Here is a 17018-nt window from a genome sequence, read left to right on the forward strand (position 1 = left end):
AGACCCCACCTATATGACAAGGACAAAGGGGACAGTGGGTCACGCAGCACATTTTTATGGTCACATCGCTTCCTCATGCCCAGCCAGGAGAAGATTAATCAGGGATGAGGGGAGAAAGAGAGAACAAGCAGAACAAACCACACAAGGCGGCAGTCCAGCTCTAAGCCGTACCATCTTGTGGGTGCCTCTATAAGCACACATACGTAACACAGGGATGAACAGCAAGGAGATTCTGCCAGCCGAGCAGCACAAGGATGAGCTCAAAGCAACACTTCTGCTGCTGTCTTCCATTTGTAACTGGTTGTACATGTAAAGGCACTGCTCTGTGTTTCAAGATGTCTACATACCTACCCTCCCGCTCAGCTTTATGCAGATTAATTGCTGCTTTCCATTCCTTCTGCCATGTTTTGCTCTAACTCCCTGTTTGAACAAAAAACTAGAATTACAAAACCCAGCTGAAGCTTAATTGAAAACACCAAGTTCCATCTGGCCTCAAATAAATTACAGTCAAAGTTGCCATTTTAAAGAACAGTTGTTGTTGTTGTTGTTTTCTAATGCCAAACTATAAATCAGTTCAATTTGAGTTCAAACCAGCTCCAAATTGGGACCAGGTTCACTTGCAAAATTTGGGCAAAATGCTGAACTTGAAACAAGCCGGGCAAGCATGGGGCTGTGCAGTGAGCATTATCCCAGAGCTGTATGGCTAATGCTTGGAGCTGATTTGGGCCAGGTGGGGCTGTGGGGGGATGCCTTTGTCTTAGCAGTAGGGACACAGCTCAGGTGACTGCAGCAAACACAGCTGTCCTCGTTCCACCCTGACGATGCTGCTGGCCCTGCTCAGCCCTCCCTGAGCTGCCCTTAGCTGTGCTCATAGCACTGCCCAGCTCCTGCACTGGGGTGTAGGGGACCATGGGTACCCCATCTCTGTCCTGCATGGTGCTGGAGTAGTCCCACAGCAGCACAGCTTGCTCTTGTGAGTGTCTGCTGTAGAGCTGAAGGATGATGGGACCAGGAGAGCCTGATGCCCGAGCTGTGCAGGTAAGCAGAGTGCAGTGTGTGTGTATGGAGGTGTGCAAGGGCTGCTGCAAAGGTCCTGGCAGAGGTGAGTGTGTGTGTCCAGGAGAGCTGGTCCCTACAGTGACATGTTGTTTTATTTATTCCTAGAATAAGATGGTCTGAGACCTGTGTTTGTTTGTTTTTTTTTCTTTTAAATGTGTTGCTTAATGCTCACTTTTGGTCATGGAAGCAGTGTGTGTCTGTGTTTTACATTCTCCTCTGGCTTTTATTCCCCAGCCAGGTTTGGGTGCTGGGCTGGCACCAGCACTATGTGCTGTAGAACATTCTGAGTGCAGGGAGAGCATGGCCCTGAGGCACCAGGTGCATTCGACAGCTCTGTCCTGCCTCTCTGCAGCAGAGTGGCTGTTGAGGGGCTGTGAATAACACAGGAGAGGTCCTGTGGGATGGATTTGTTAAGGGAATCAGAAGTGAGATTACTCGGTGACACGAGCAATGAAAGCCTCTCTGAACACACTGGTGACTGGTGGAGTTAATTGTTGCGTAGAGCATGCGTAAATTGTCTGAGCAGAAGATGCTGCTGCCCTTGGGAGGGTGAATGCTTTATTTTTTGGTATTTTTCTTTAAGGCTGCACAACTCCGAGGCACAAACACTCAGCTGATCCCACTTCCTTTTTGGCTGACTCTGTGCCTTCTGGAGTTGAGCATCCTCCTGTGAAGTGTAAATGATGACTGACTTCTGATGATCAAAGGGCCTTGATAGACACATTTCAGCTACCTAGTTGATACCCAGACAGCGTTTCCTATCAGCGCTCGCATCCAAATGGATATTTCCAGAGCACTTACTACATTAATTCTCTTCAGGCAAGTAGGTTGATGGGATCCAGCCCTTCTTCGGGCCCCGTTCCTGCCACGTGTGTAAGTGCAGGTGGCCCTGCTGGTGTGGCACTGCCCCTGGGGCTCAGTGTGCTCTGGGCACGAGTGGGAACAAGTGCCTGGGAAAAGCATTAGTGCTGCGTCATGGTATTGTGAGTGCAGAAAGAGAAATACTTGTATGTGTGCACACAACTGCTATATGTATTCCAAACTTTTTATATTTTACATGTGTATATGCACACGCTTTATAAAAGGACAATTAATGCTAGTGTTCTCCTTGCTTTATTAAAGGAGGACTGCAGTTCACGGCACGTGGGGGAACGCATTGCTCTCCTCCCTTTCTGCTGCTTCCTTTTGCCTTTAGCCAGAGGAAAAAAAAAAAATAAAAGGCAAAGCTGTGTGTGCAGCTGCTGGAGGGAGTTGCTGCAAAGCAGACGCTCCCTGCACAAAAAGCAGCGATGGTGAAAGTGGTTCTCCTGCATCATCTTGAGAGGTGGGGGTGAGGTGGTGGGGCTGTGTCCTGCAACCTCACCTTCCAAAGTGAGGAGAAACCCTTCAGGCTTTTGAAGGAAGCATTGCATGGCCGGCAGTGGCTCCAAGATCCTGCAGGAGTTGTGGGGGCTTTGACCTCTCTCACCTCATCTGTGTGTTGCTGATGATTTTCCCAACATTGCACTCCTTCGCGTAAAAACTCACCTTTGTGTTGCTGCACACAATGACTGAATAACGATAATAACAATAAAACTCCTGGGAAGTCTCCCTGTGGCAACAAGTAATTGACCCAGGAATTCTCACTACGAGGAATTATTGTTGTTTTATTTTATTCTTTTTTAATAACCACACAGCATTGGAGATCCGTGCGTCCGTCAGGGGATGCACCACCATTGTTCTCGGCAGCCCCGATGCTTTGCCTTCACCCTTTGAGTTTTCTCAAAGGATTGAGATTATTTGGTTCCTTTGAAGAACAAAGGAGGAGGAATTTTTTTTAGATGACTGGCTATTTTGATCTGCAAGGTCTGTGCACAGTGTGAGGGAACAAACATCACTAAATCATTAAGGGGAAAAGGAAGGGTATACATAATGGAAAGGAGGAACACAAAAGCCACTGCTCAGTGGTAGGGACGGGCGCTGGGTGCGGTGCCTCTCCGGCCCTGGTTTCTCTGAAACTTGGCAGGGTTACTTTCTGATGTTTCAGGTTATGTTTCTTGGTTATAAGTCACTTTCAATTCCTCATGCCCTTAGAAATAACGGGTGTTAAGCAGGATGTCTGACTGGAGCAGTGGTCCCTTCCAACCCAACCATGCTATGGTCCCATAGCCATGGATCCTACAGCCTTGCCCCCATCTGTGGTGCTGCACAGCTCGCCCTGCCCTCCCACAGCCAACAGCACTACCAAAAACCAAGATCACTCCTGGAGCTGTGTGTCATAAGATAGCACACAGGCACACTTCCCATTCAGATGTGCCTCTTCCGTTCTGGGAGATAAGAAAATACCACACGCATGGAGGACATAGGGTTAGCCTATAATTAAGCACAAATCCTTCTATTTAACGTGATAATTCTTTAAAAAAATCAGAGTGTTACCTGCTAATTATGGGACTCACAGTATACATAGAATGACTGAATCATTAAGACATTGCTCTATGACCATCCTGCCTGGGCTGAGCACCCTCTGTGTGATGGTTTCCATCTGGACCGAAGCTCTGCAGCACGATTCTTGCTTAGGACCTACTGTCATGGTGAGCTTGTTCTGGTTTTGTGAAAAACTGTTACAACCTGGGATTATTTCCACCAAGTCTGGATATCTGTAATTGAGACTGGACCATGTTGTGGTTGAACTTTTCTGTTTCTCTGTGGATCATGGGAAGTGGCTTGCTTAAGCTGCAGATGGCAGCTGAACTTAGTTTCTCTAAATGCTGACCCTCACTTTCTCTAAACGTTGACCCCCATTACTCATCAGTTTTAGATTTAGTTCAGGATTCTGCAAACACTTAGGCACATGTTTTACTTTGCACACTTAATGGCAGCATTTGCTTATATGCCATTAAACACGTGTATGTTCTTCATGGGATCCAAGAGCCTGCCACAAATATTTTGGGTTCAGCTTCCACTTTGAATCCCCTGAATTAGAGCTGGCCTTGTTTCAGGAACAACCCGGTGCCCTGGCTGGTTGCTTTAATGTGCCGATTCCCTTCCTGCTCTCTGCACACGCTGACATGAGCCTGTCCTAATCTCTAGTGGGGATTTCTTCCAATGACTTTGGGTTCCATATGTCTCCTCAGCTGCATGAGTGCTCCTGACATATGAGATGGTGGTGGTTGTGGGTTAACCAGAGTAACTTCCGAAAACACGTGGAAGGAGAAAGTCTCCCATTTTCCCTCCTGCAGCTGAATATTTTCTTCGGAGTATTTGCCCATACCTGTGCTTTGGGATCATGGACCAAAGGGGATGGATCACATGGAGGTCACTTTCTCTTGGGGGGTTCTGTATGGAGCCAGGAGTTGGACTCAATGATCCACGTGGGTCCCTTCTAACTTGGGGTATTCTGTGGTGTGTGAGCACGGGCTGACACTAAATAAATGTGGGGTGAATGGGGCAGCCACCCCCTGCTGCTGTGGAGGTGGTGATGGGGCTGGTGTGCAGATACTGACTGTGCTGGGGTCGCTGCTTCTCCCCATACCTCAGCAACTGTGAAAATCCACCTTGCAGCAAAGTGAGATCCCTCAATTAATAGAGGTGCTCGCAGGCTTGCCAGATGAAAGAAATGCAGAACACCGTGATCACTTCTTTTATGATCATTAATAATAGGATAGCTTACCTGAAAGGCACAGTGCATGTCTCCAGTGGTTTTGATCTGTCATGCCTGGCTATGCGGGACGGGGAAGGCTCTGTCTCTTCAGGGAGTTGTGAGATGAGAAAACAGGCAGCAGAGATTTCTCCACCCCCTGCTTCGCTCTATTCCCAGCACTGCACCGCTCCCAAGGATCGATATCTGAACTGAGAAATTATATTATTAAGCTGCATCTCATAACCACACATCAAGTACAGTCCACCGCTTTCCCCTCGGTGCCTGGTCGCGGGCCCTGATGGAGTGATGTTTCTTTTGAAAAGATTAAGAGCATCCAGCAATGCAAAATGCGTGGGGTGCAGGAGGGGGACGGTCCTTGTGCAGAGCGCCTGACTACTTTGTGCAGATCCTTCCTTCTGAATTTGCATTACAGAAAAACAATCTTTTATTTATTTAAGTTGGAAATCCCTTTGCATCCGAACTTCAAGTGTGCAGCAAACACACTTTGATCATTTTAATGCAGAAGTCACTGATTTACAATAAATATTGTGTTTTCTTTTCATACTTCTTTTTGTTCTTTGAGGAGATTAGAGCAGAGGAAGGAAAATAATTTTGACCTCGTTAGATTTGCCTGGCAAAATAAGCAGGAGGAGGAAAGTGCTGGGCTTTAGCTTCTGTCCCCAGCTCAGGACAGCTGCAGTGCTGAGCTGTGGGCCCTCGGTTCCCAGTGCAATTCATTGGGGTGGGGAGGAAAAGGGATGCGATGTTTGGGAGTCATCCTTTGGCTGTAGAGCATCAGGAAGGACCGGTGTGTGGCCCAGAGGAGGTGGAGTCTCCAGAAGCAGGGATTGCTGTGACGAAAGAAACCTGGGAAGCACCTCTGGGGTCTCCTCAGTGCATGCTTTCCCCTCAGGGTGCTCTGAGCCCACCTTATCATCTTTGCTTTCACTCCCTGATGATTTATTATTATATGGGACTGCAGTCGGGGCAGTTCAGCTCAAAAGTGCTCCACCCTCAGTTATGTGCTACTGCATTACCTCTACCAGAATGACCAGAGGCAGCCCTTAATCCTGAGCATCTCACACAAACGGAGCAGGGGGTAGGTGGCAATGTAAACAAATCCAGCTGCCCTTTTTGGAGAGCTGTGATCACTCATTAGGGGTTGTTCCCATGCAGAACACTGAGCCCACGCAGCATTTCCAGTTGTTACCCAATGACCGAGCTTAGGTTTCCAGTGACAATACAGCAGAAAATGATTAACACTTATAACTCCATCCAGGTCCTCCTCAGTAAAGCTCCTTGCTTTGTTTTGGGGGCTTGGAAGAGGAACTGTACATGACATTGCTTGAAAGCGTGTCCTCTGTTGTGGGAAATCTCCGTCTATTTTGCTTCCATGTTATCTGCGTGGCTGTAATTAGAAAACGATGTGCCTGCTACGTGACCTCCTCATAAAGAACATAGCTAAAGAGAGGCAATAACATTCAATTCCCTTCCTAAACCATCAAAAAGAAAATGGTTTTCGAGGCATTTCTTCCTCCTTCAGCCACTTGGGTGGTCTCGTCTGACAAGTTTTACAATAGAGGGTGGTTGTTTTTTTTTTTTTTTATGGACATACGTGTAAGTGCAGGGAGAGATCTGGAGCTGGGACACAACCTTTTCCCCCTCCCTGTGACACTGAATGCCAGCAGGTCCTGCTGCTGCTCGTGGAAAGGCAGCACCAGAGGGAGACCTGCTTGCATGGAAAGGCAGCTCAGCCCTTCTGTGCTCCCACCTGTGCTGCTGCTGCAGAAATTCCTGCTGGAGGGAGCAGCAGCAGTGAGGGCATTTTCCATAGGAACAATGTGCTCCCAGCACTCCGTGGTGCTGCTTTTGGTGCTTCCATACAGCCAGAGCCCTGGGGGTCAGAGCTGCTATGAGCTCCTGGTGTTGATCAAAACATCGTGTGCGTAACTGTCACTTCACTGCGGACCTTTAAATGCCTTTGCCAACCTAAAGAGGCCTCAATATAAATGAGAAATTGTATTCATGGCAATGGGCAGTAGCACAAGAAGGTGTCTGCAGGGGTATTATTGCACAGCTCAGCTCATAAGATATGCCAAGGGCTGCATGCATGCAAGCACCCAGGCTGCACCCTGAGCTCTTTGGGCGTGCACGTGCAAGAAGCAAGCTGTTTGCATTTTACTTCTTTCTCTCTCTATTTATTTATTTTAAGTATTTCTTTGTTAATTCAGTTGTGTGCTGTTGTAGAAGAGCTGGTTCCTGGCTGGTTCATCCAGAGCTGCTCTACGAGTGATCTTAGTGCTCTGAGAGCTTCTCGTACTGTGATGCCGGGAGGGCACAGGTGTGTGGGCACTGAGCACGGGATGGTTGTGCTGCTGGCAGCTCCACACTGCGAGAGTGCATTCCCTGCATCCCCAACTCTGCTGTGGAAAGTGAAGAGCAATGTCTGGAGTGTGCAAGGAGCAGAGGGAGAGCAATGGCTCCCTGAGGAGAGGTGTGGGGCATGTTGGGCTGCCCAGGGGTGGGTGAACCCAATGGACTGTTCCCCAGTCTGCATGCAGTATTTCAAGCACGGAGGAGGCAGTTTAACTCTCCTTTGCTTTCCTCCTCACAGCACCACTGCTGCGGGTGGAGCAGGAGCAGCTCAGGAAATGGCCATTTGGAGACAGGTTGGGAGGGGAATCCTGTCCAGCTTTGGTCACTGAAACCATGGGACCAGGTTATTTGCTAGGAATGTCTCAGGACTGAGATGTCCACCTCTTCTACCTCCATGACATGGATATTCTTGGAAAAAGCAGGGGCACAGCTGCCCAAGGGGTGGGAGAGTTCCAGAACAGTGGAGATGTGACACTGAGGGCTGTGATCAGTGGGAACGGTGGGGTGGGTTGGGATTGGACCCGGGTATCTTAGAGATCTTTTCCAGCCTGAATGATTTAGTGATTCTTCTTTTTCTGGACTATTTCCCCTTTCATTGCTTATAGAACAGCGTACACCAAAATGCTGGATCTGTTTGGGGGCATCTCCGTTTGGGGTGGGGATGGTGAGGTCTGGGACACTGTTTGACCTTCCCAGCTGCAGTGAGGAGGTATTTGGTCCCTAAGGCAGGGGACTTAGGCAGCACTGCAGGCTTCAGTGCCTGAGACAGTGGGGCTGTGAGGCTCAGCAAATGATGATCTGTCTATATGACATGTGATCCATATTGAGGGCAAGTCAAAAATATTATTCTCCTTAGCCATTTCCAAGATATTTTCCTGTAAAAGGAGAGCTACTTGTGATCCTCTTGGACAAAAAGCAGAGCACCAAGGTGCACTCAACTCGCTGCTGTCACTGCTTCATGGTCTGTGCAACCAGAGCCGAGCAGCGCTGCTATTTACATATGGGACAGCCTAAGAGTGACAGATCAAATAATCAGATTTTAGTGTGATTTAGGGAAATTAATTAATTTGGTGAGAGAAATCATGAATCCCCGTGGAGATTGCAGGGTAAAACTTGCTTCAGATAGTTCTTAAACAAAGGGATGTGTTGCTAGGATTGCCAAGTTCAATGGATTTTGCTTTTGCAACCCACTGCTGCGGTTTTATTCTTTCCCTTTCAGTCTGGGAGATATTTAGCCACCTCTCAGTTTTATGCTTTCCTTCTGATTCTTTTTCATTTTCATTTTTTTTAATTGTTTTCAACAATCCTCGCAGCAGGACTTGCCTCTGTAGCCTGTTCCTGAGGACCAAAAAATAAAATTAAAAAAAAAAAAAAATCAGATGGTAAATAACAAAGAATATCAAATGTTGATGAGCAAAAGGAGTGCCGTGGGGCAGCCTAGCCAAACAGAGGGAGTCTCTGCAAGGGCAGGCTGTGTGTGTGTGTGTGTGTGTGTATCCATGGGCAGGTGGTGGGGAGAGGAGCAGTGGCAATATGGATAGGGTGGGTATATCTTTCATCATCGCCCTTTGGCATGGTTAAGTGCTGTATCGGGGTGCCTTGGCACATCCCCTGATGTCATGATGTTCCTTAGTGACTCTGTTTGTTCTTGGTCTCGTGTTGCAAAACACGTCAGGATTCCTTGATCTTCCCTTGTTTGGATTCTTTATGAATTGCATCCATGTGTCTGATGCGCTGAGCCCTTTCACATGATTGGGCAATATCTGCCTGAAGATCAACTGTTCTTTCCTAAATGAGTGTGGGTGGTTGTTCCCTCTGGTCCCAGGAGAGTCAGTGCAACATGCAGGGCTGGGATCTGTGCATGTGGCCACGAGTCTGGGAGACAGGGCTGCAGGACAAGCATCTGCTCCATCTGCATGTCCCTCGGAGCAGCGTCCCCTTCCACGGCAGTGGCCATGCCTGAGACCATGTAGAAACTGTAGGGAGGGCAGTAACCTGCCTGTTAAGGGGGATTTTGTGCCAAAGCATGTTACGTATGGCCTTCTTAGAAAATGCTATTTTCATTCCCATTCAGGGTTTTTCATCCGTTCTCCTGCTGTATGTCTGGTTTATCAGAGTGGCTTTACGTGTGCTTCTTCCTCCCGCTCTCCTCTCCCTTGCTGATACTTGTAAGAAAATCACCGTTTCGTGGCAAGCGAAGGATGGGGAAAAATAGTGATGTTCTTGTGTGCACTGTACAATGGAGATGATGATTGAAACTGCTATTAATGATTGCTCTCTGCATGCCCAGGCAGGGAATTGGGTTTCTGATTAATTCTAGCTATGGTGATGTACACTGATGGCACTGTCTGCAGCTTCACTTCTGGAATCAGCCAAAAACCACATGTTCTTGTCACTAGGCTGTTGGAATAGCAGCAGGATCAGACCATTTGTTAGTTAAGAATGGTAGCTATTGGTATGGATTTCCAGAGGTTTCCAAATAGGGTTTTGATTGGTTTGGTTTGAGGCCCTTATTTTCATGGAGGTCACACAGAACTTAATGAAAATCAGGTCTCTGACACCTGCATGGCCACAAGTGGAAGCATTAATCAGCTGTTGCATTCAACAGTTATAGCTATGAATTAAATGGTCAGCTGGCTTGGGGATCTTGGGCACGGAGGTGCCATAACTCTTGGATCCAACAGAGCCCAGACTGTGTGACTTGCAGATGCTCTCAGACAGAAGGTCACAGCAGACACCAGCACCTCTGTGTCCCGTTCCCTGGGAATGCAGATGACAGGCACTAAGCTTAATGCCGTCAGACGTGGATGGAACCACAACTCCTGCATTGTGGGAGTGTGGCAGGAGGGGTGCAATAAGGGTTGAGGAGGCGATGCTGTGGGTGCAGTGAACCCAGGGATGTTTTGCTGGATGCACTGTGCCACAGAGGGCTTCTGTGGGAAAAATCAATAGCTGGAATGGGTCAGCCTCTGTGCAAACCTATACTTAAGTGTGTTTAAAATGCTTTCGGCAAAGGAAATACCCTGTAGTTTAAAGCCAAATGTGGGGACATCCTTTCTCCCCTCTGATTGATGTTATGGTGGTTTATGCGGTGTACTACATTCTGAACCAGTCCCAAGTCAATTAGGCACCATTTCAAAGTATTTTCTCATGCAGCCCAGGGTTTTTCTCATGCCAACGAAATGTGAAACTCAGGGAAATGATAGTGGGAATGAGTTGTGTGAACGAGCACAGCCAGGCCGTGGGGTGAGCAGGCAGTGAGCTCGGTGGGACTCCTTGCTTCAAGGATCAGGCTGCCTTTTTCAAGTTGTGAGATTTAATGGCCTTTTTAGCCAAGATCAAGAGTAGCATTGGTTTAATATCTGATACAAGCTCTGTCAGGAAGGCATACCCTACACCTTTGTGAAGGGACAAGATGATCTGACTATAAGATGATCAGACCCTGATAGTTCTTTCCCAGCCCTGGGCCAGGTGGGATTTCTGCCCCATCTGGAACACCTCCGCCACAGCCCCTGGCAGTTGGAAGCTCTCAGACAATCACAGTCTGGGAAAGGACAGTGCTCACAAATCTTCTGACCTTTCAGTCCTGAAATATCACTCCTTGTGATGGGGGAGAGTCGTAACATGTGAGAGCACCATCACAAGCAGCCGGCAAAGGAAATAACGGGGTGACCTTATGAAATCAGTGCTGCAAAAAAACCCAAACCAAATATAGGGTTAAATGCCACTGAAGTAATGATTCTCCCTCTTCATCTCTCTCGTGATACGCTGTATTTAAACTCAGCCACCAGGGATATGTGAAATGGTACTTCATCATCAGCAGAAGGTTCTCTCGTACACCAGACACATTTCCACGTATTCCAAAACAGCCCTGGAGTACGGGCAGGCAATGAGCGAGCTTAATTCCCTCCTTTGTAGTAGGAGATCTTTGAAACTCCTATTTGATCGTTTCCCCAGATTAGGACGATTCTGAGCTGCTTTGGAGCAATGTGTCCCTCTGCCCACCAACCTCCTCCCCGCCGCGATAAGGCATCTGTAAACACTCTGAAACTCTTTACAGAACCTCCTCTGCACGCCGCTTTGATGCAGAGCTGCACGAAGACCTCTGTACCGGCTGAAAATATCTTGCAAACTGATAAAGAAGTGCAGGTACAGCTAAAATCCGCTGTGTAATAAGGATTAGTTGAGCCTAAGGAGGTTTGTTAGGATTGAAGATGGAGTTGAAATGCGCGAGGCTCGGATGAATCCAGCGTTAAACTCAACTGGGGTTCCATCTGCCGCCGTCCCACTTCTCTCACCTTTCTGCACGCTCTGTTAGTGCTCAGAGCTCATTGATCTGAAAGGAGCAGTTTAGTTTTCCCACTGCTCCATGTCTCTGTTAATGGCGCTGAGCATCGGCTGTCCCGCATCCCCAGCGCCCGCCTGCCCGAATGATCTCAGATATGTGGGCAATTGCTCTGCCGAGCACGGCCCCCAAGAGCCCCGTTTGATCCATTGGTGATACCTGAGCACACATCCTGGCTAATTGTATCCACGGAAATCAAGTGCACTTTAACTAATGAAAAAAAAAAAAAAAAAAAAATGGGGGGGAGATAACGTGGTCAAAGCTTATTTGAAGAAATGACATGTTTTAAAGCCTGACATGACTTAAAACAGAATCATATAACTTCCTTTGCTAAAACACTTTCAGGATATATTAGGTATAACAATAGTTTTCTACATGAAAATGGCTTTGAAATCTTAAAAGAAAAGTATTTTAAAAGAAAAGAATTTTTGCGGCGCATTAAATTGGACGTGAATATGACAGATTTCAAAGACTGTCAAAATAACGAATTTACATCATAAATGCACGGGCTCCCTTTTTAAAGGCCTCTTCAACAACTCAGGAAGGCGTTTAATGGTGAGCAAGTTCAAAGTGTCATGGACTCCCACTGGTATGAAAAGGAGGCAATACCCACTATACTCTCTGTGTTTCAGATAATGTATCTGTCTCTTTTCAAGTTAATAAACTGCACTCCTGTCAAATTGCAGATAAATGAAAGCGACCAAGACATTGTTTTCCCCGCATATTGCTAAGAAAGATATCTCCCAATATTTCTAAACGACCAGTATGCTAAAAGGAACTTGAAATGAATCCACCCTGCAGTTATTTTACAGCATCAAAGACAATGAAATTTCCACAGAGGCACTTTCTGAAGTTTTAAATGCTTTATTTCTGATAGCTGCTCATTAAGAAGCTTCGAAAGCTTTTTATTGTTTCAAAGGCAGTCATCTAAATTTTTAATCATTCTCCGGTGCTGTATGGTCATGATGTTACTCTCTAGCTTTAAAAACCCTTTATATTTTCTAAACAGGAGTGTCAACGCGACGTTTCCCCGAATAATTGTTGGGTTCGGCCTCACTCAAAAGAACGGTGAGAAGGAGAGGAAGGAAAAGGGGTTTTTGCAGCTTCCATTTGTGAGGCAGGAAAATGTGACATGTGGGGCAATGGAAACCCAGGACCACGGGTTTGCAGTGCTGGATGCTGATTTCAGACGTTGGGCTTCTGCGTGACTTCAGCCTGGATTTTTTCATAGCAGGGGAAGTTCGTGGTGGGTATTCCCCAAGCCAATAATAGCGCTCTGCGGCCCGTTCTTGCTTGGTGACACGTGGGTGTCCTGAGGAATTAAAGGGGATTTAGGGAGATTTCCCATCCCTGCCCCTTGGAGCTGCCTCCCCCATGCACACCCACTCAGCCGTGTCGCTGCTCGGGGAGCAGCATCCCTGCACACCCACCTCCTGCATGGGGCTGTGCGTGGTGCCCCTGTGTTTGCATCTGGTTTGGCTTTGCTCCGCGCTGCAGCACCCACAAAAGATGGGATTTTCTTTCTCGCTGCATGGAACTGCAGGTTCTCACACGCAAGGCATAGGGATGAGATTGCTGTTTATTTACTCTATGAGCATCTGTTACATTTTTCCCTGCAGAAAACAAAGCCCAGCCTCTCTCCTCTTTAGGGACAAGAAGTTTTCCATTCTCGGAATCTGAGCGTTGGACTGAGCCCACATTCCCTCACTTGTGCCTGCACTAAACACGCTCTGTGCACCCGTATGTGAGCAGCAATGAGAGCTGCAGGCAGACCCAGCCTGCCCACATGGCGATGACATGGGTCTGTGTGCAGATGCTTGTGAGGTCCACCTTCCTGTTTCCAGTTGGGGTAAATGCAAAAGAAAGAGAAGGCTGAGCTGCAGGAATAATCCCTGCGTGGCTCTGCGTTCAGAGGATCCTAGGAGCAGAGGAGAATGGGCTCTTGCTAATCTAATGCTTTGCCCTCCTCTAGTGGTACTTTTGATCTGTGTCTCTCGAAGGAATTGCTGGCATCAGTGCTGCAGCCTTGTGCTGGCTCTGGCACAGCGGAAGCCCCGAATCGTGGGCAGGGCACCCACCTCACCCACATCTCCTCCAATGGTGGTGGAGGTTTAATCCAGTCTTCAAAGGATGACTTTTTTCACGTTGGCTGTGGCGGTGTTGTATAGAGCTCACCACTGTTGCATTGTAGACAAGCATATGGTTGCTATAGAGGCTCACTGACATTTTCATAGAATCCTTTGGGGTAGAAGGGACCCCTAAAGGCCATCTGGTCCAACCCCCTGCAATGAGCAGGGACACCCACAGCTCCATCAGTGCTCAGAGCCCATCCAGCCTGACCTGAGTGTCTCCAGGCATGGGGCACCGCCACCTCTCTTGACATCCTGTGCCAGTGAATCACTGTGAATGTAAAAACCCTTTTATTATATCTGATCTAACTCTGGATCCAGTGCTGCGTCTCAGATTGGGTCAGGTGGGTGCTGTGGTCCCTTGCTCCTTCCATGGGCTCCAGCATTCCACACACCTGTGCTGCCTTCAGAAGCTCCCACATCATCTTCCCCAATCCTACATTTGCAGAACACTCTTTTCCCATGATGATAAAAGGCAATTTGCAGCCACCCAGAATCTTGTCTGAAAACAATTTCTGTCCTGTGTCTAGGATGACCAATGAAAACAAATGGCATGAATAAATCATAAAATTTGCAGAACATAGACTTTGCCAGAGACAAAATAAATTCAGACCTAATGTGCTATGTTCTGAGCTAAATTTAGAGCCCACGATTTTGGACAGAGCTCTGAGTATTGACATTCAGGGTCTCAGGCCCTTCTCACAGATTACAAACATCCTGCATTCTTGGCTGCTCTCACACTGTTCCCAACCTCTGTTACCTTTCCAGTTCAGCTCTGGCTCTTTGCACAGGCAGAGCCATGGGCTTTGAGAACAGCTGGAAGCAGAGAGTTCTGTATAGCACTACAGATCATTGGCCCATCTCTGCAGCATGAAAGGAGGAGATGGAGTAAGGCAGCACAGCTCTTGAATACTTGCTATTCTTCACCCTTTGGCCATCTCCTTGTAGAGTTGCATTTAAGGAGGGTCTCCCATCTTAAGATGTAGGCACTTTGGTAGTCATTGTCTTCCCCAGACCCTGCAAATGGAGGTAGCTCCCAGGACAGACTCTTGGAGCTGTTTCACCCCTTAAGTTAAGCATAACCACGTTGATTTCAGCTGAACAACTCGAGCACAAGTGCAGCCCCAGCCCTGCTCATTGCACGAGGGTAGTGCCCATGCTGCTGCTCCCTGTGCTCTGAATCCTCTGCATGCTCTGTGTCTGTGTTGCAACCAGCAGCCTGGCTCCTGGCAGCTGCAAGGCTGTCCTTGGAGGGATGTGATGGATGGTGCTGTTGGGCTGTTTCTGGGGGTGATGCTGACTTGCTGGAGTGTTTCTTGAGGTGATGCTCTGCTCTTCAGAATGAGCCACAATTCCCCACTACTTTCACTTTCCTGTCATGCTGTTTGCTCTGAGGCTGAAGCGCATGTTTCCAGTGCTGATGTCCAAAGTAAAGAAGCAGAGCTTTTTCCTCAAAGCAAAGTTTACCAGTATGACTCAGCAGAAGCTCCAGGTGTAGCCCCAGCTGGCCAGTGAGAGAAAATACTGACTTTATTACTCTGGATGACTTGTACATGTCTTTGTACTTGATTTCTCTCTGTTTAATCTGAAAGAGTTAAACTTTGTCATTCCATGAGTGCTGGCAAATTAACTCTGTCATATGGTATCGTTTCTCTTCCCTTGAGGATGGCTGAGATGATTGACTCACAAAATACTTAAAATACTTATTCAGGCTCCATTACTGAAGAGCCTGGTGAGGTTGGAGCATTGTTGCAATGCACCAAGCCAAGCACCTTAGGTGTTATTACATTCCTAAATCCAGAAAAACATTTGTGGTTGTGAAGGATGGGATCTCTCTTAATGTAGCTCAAACGTGAGCTTAGTTGGTATCCACTATAGGAGCTGCCTTTGCAGCTGGCTGAGATGTGCACTAAAGGTTCTTTGGTTCTGCTGAAGTCAATGGGATTCAGTTTAGATAAGGCAGACATTTGGGAAATCTGATGTCTCCTGTGTTTTTCTAAATGCTTCGGAAGAACGTGTGCCTGAGTGCTCTCTGGGAGTCAGGTCAGATTTGGCTGACAGACATTTAATACGTTTGATCTTAATGCGACCCTCGGGAAATAACAAACTTTTATTTCAGAATGAATGCCTTATTTGGAGGAATTGAAAATAGAGCCTTTCCTGCTTCTTTTGGGTGATGTGTCCCTTTCCACCAAGGTCCTGACTGCACTGTGTGTATGGAACAATACCTTCAATACAATACCTACAATACCTTGACTAGGGGGAATATAGCACAGGCTGAGCCCCATTATTCCTTGGGATGCACAGGGCTAGAACAACTCTTCTGTTCCCCATATAGATTCTATATATTTCTTTTTCATCTTAAAACACTAGGAAGAGGCACTGCCAGTCTCAACTTCTACTTTTCACTACATCCCTTGGCTGCTAATCCTAGTTTCAGAAAGGAGACAACTTAGTGCTCATAAACTTCCCAAATGAGACAAACAAACAAAACAAACCCCTTGTGTGCTCAGCTCCAGATGTCCTTTCTTGTGCTGTAATTTGTGGCTGTCTGATCCCTTCAGGGTCGTAGCGCTGCTTTCTTCACCACCCCTGATCTCCCAGCCCTGGGAGGGATTTGAGCTCTGCCGACCGCTTTCAGAGATGCTGCTTCATGCTTTAAAGCTGCACGAGGGTAAATCTTCAGCAACCTACCTGAAGTTCAGGCAGGGTGAAACCAAAGGCAGCCGCCAGATGCAGCTCCTCTTCCCTTCATTCGTGGTTTTCCTGCCCACACTTCTGCTCGTGAAAGCTGTGCTCTGCGAGCAGGTGTGTGTGTTGGGATCCAGCTGTGCTCCTGCTGCAAGATGGCAACGAGGCACATCTGGTTTCCCTTGATTACACTGCTGGGAATTCACCTTGTTCTCATTTTGAAGCGGTGGAGATGGCAGAAGGTCCCTTTATTTGCAGTAATCAATTCTAGTTGGAGGGTCCTTTAAACTTGCAGACAAAAGAATAGCAAGATCCAGTAAACTGGAGCTAACAAAGGTCAGAGCAGAAATAAGACAAAAAGCTTTCATACCAAGCATAATTAATCATCCCAATGTCCTTTTCAGATGTATGGCAGGTTTTCTATCACTTCAAGTCTTTAAATAATGACTGAATGTTTCTCAAAGTTATATTTGAGACAAGCAACAGGTTGCTGGGAAAAGTGCAGGAATTGTTGCAAGAAATTCAGAGCCACTTCCAAGGAAACATAGCCTAGGGTCCATGCACTTTGATTTTTGTTGAACATCGCTGTGGGATCCCACTGCATTTCACTAAGAACTTTGGGAAAAGTGGCTTTAAGTTGACGTTTGAGGGCATCGCTTCATGCAACCTCTGGGTTCTGGCCTTGGCACGCCCCAAGATGAGCATAGGCAAAGTAGTGCTTGGGGCTGAGGGTGTTCTCTTTGGACGCCAAGAGAGGATGGAGTGAGCTGCAGGAATGTGATGCTCTTTTCAATTTGGG

This window comes from Meleagris gallopavo, chromosome 20 (genome assembly GCF_905368555.1).
Source record: "Meleagris gallopavo chromosome 20, MGAL_WU_HG_1.1, whole genome shotgun sequence".
NCBI lineage: Eukaryota > Metazoa > Chordata > Aves > Galliformes > Phasianidae > Meleagris > Meleagris gallopavo.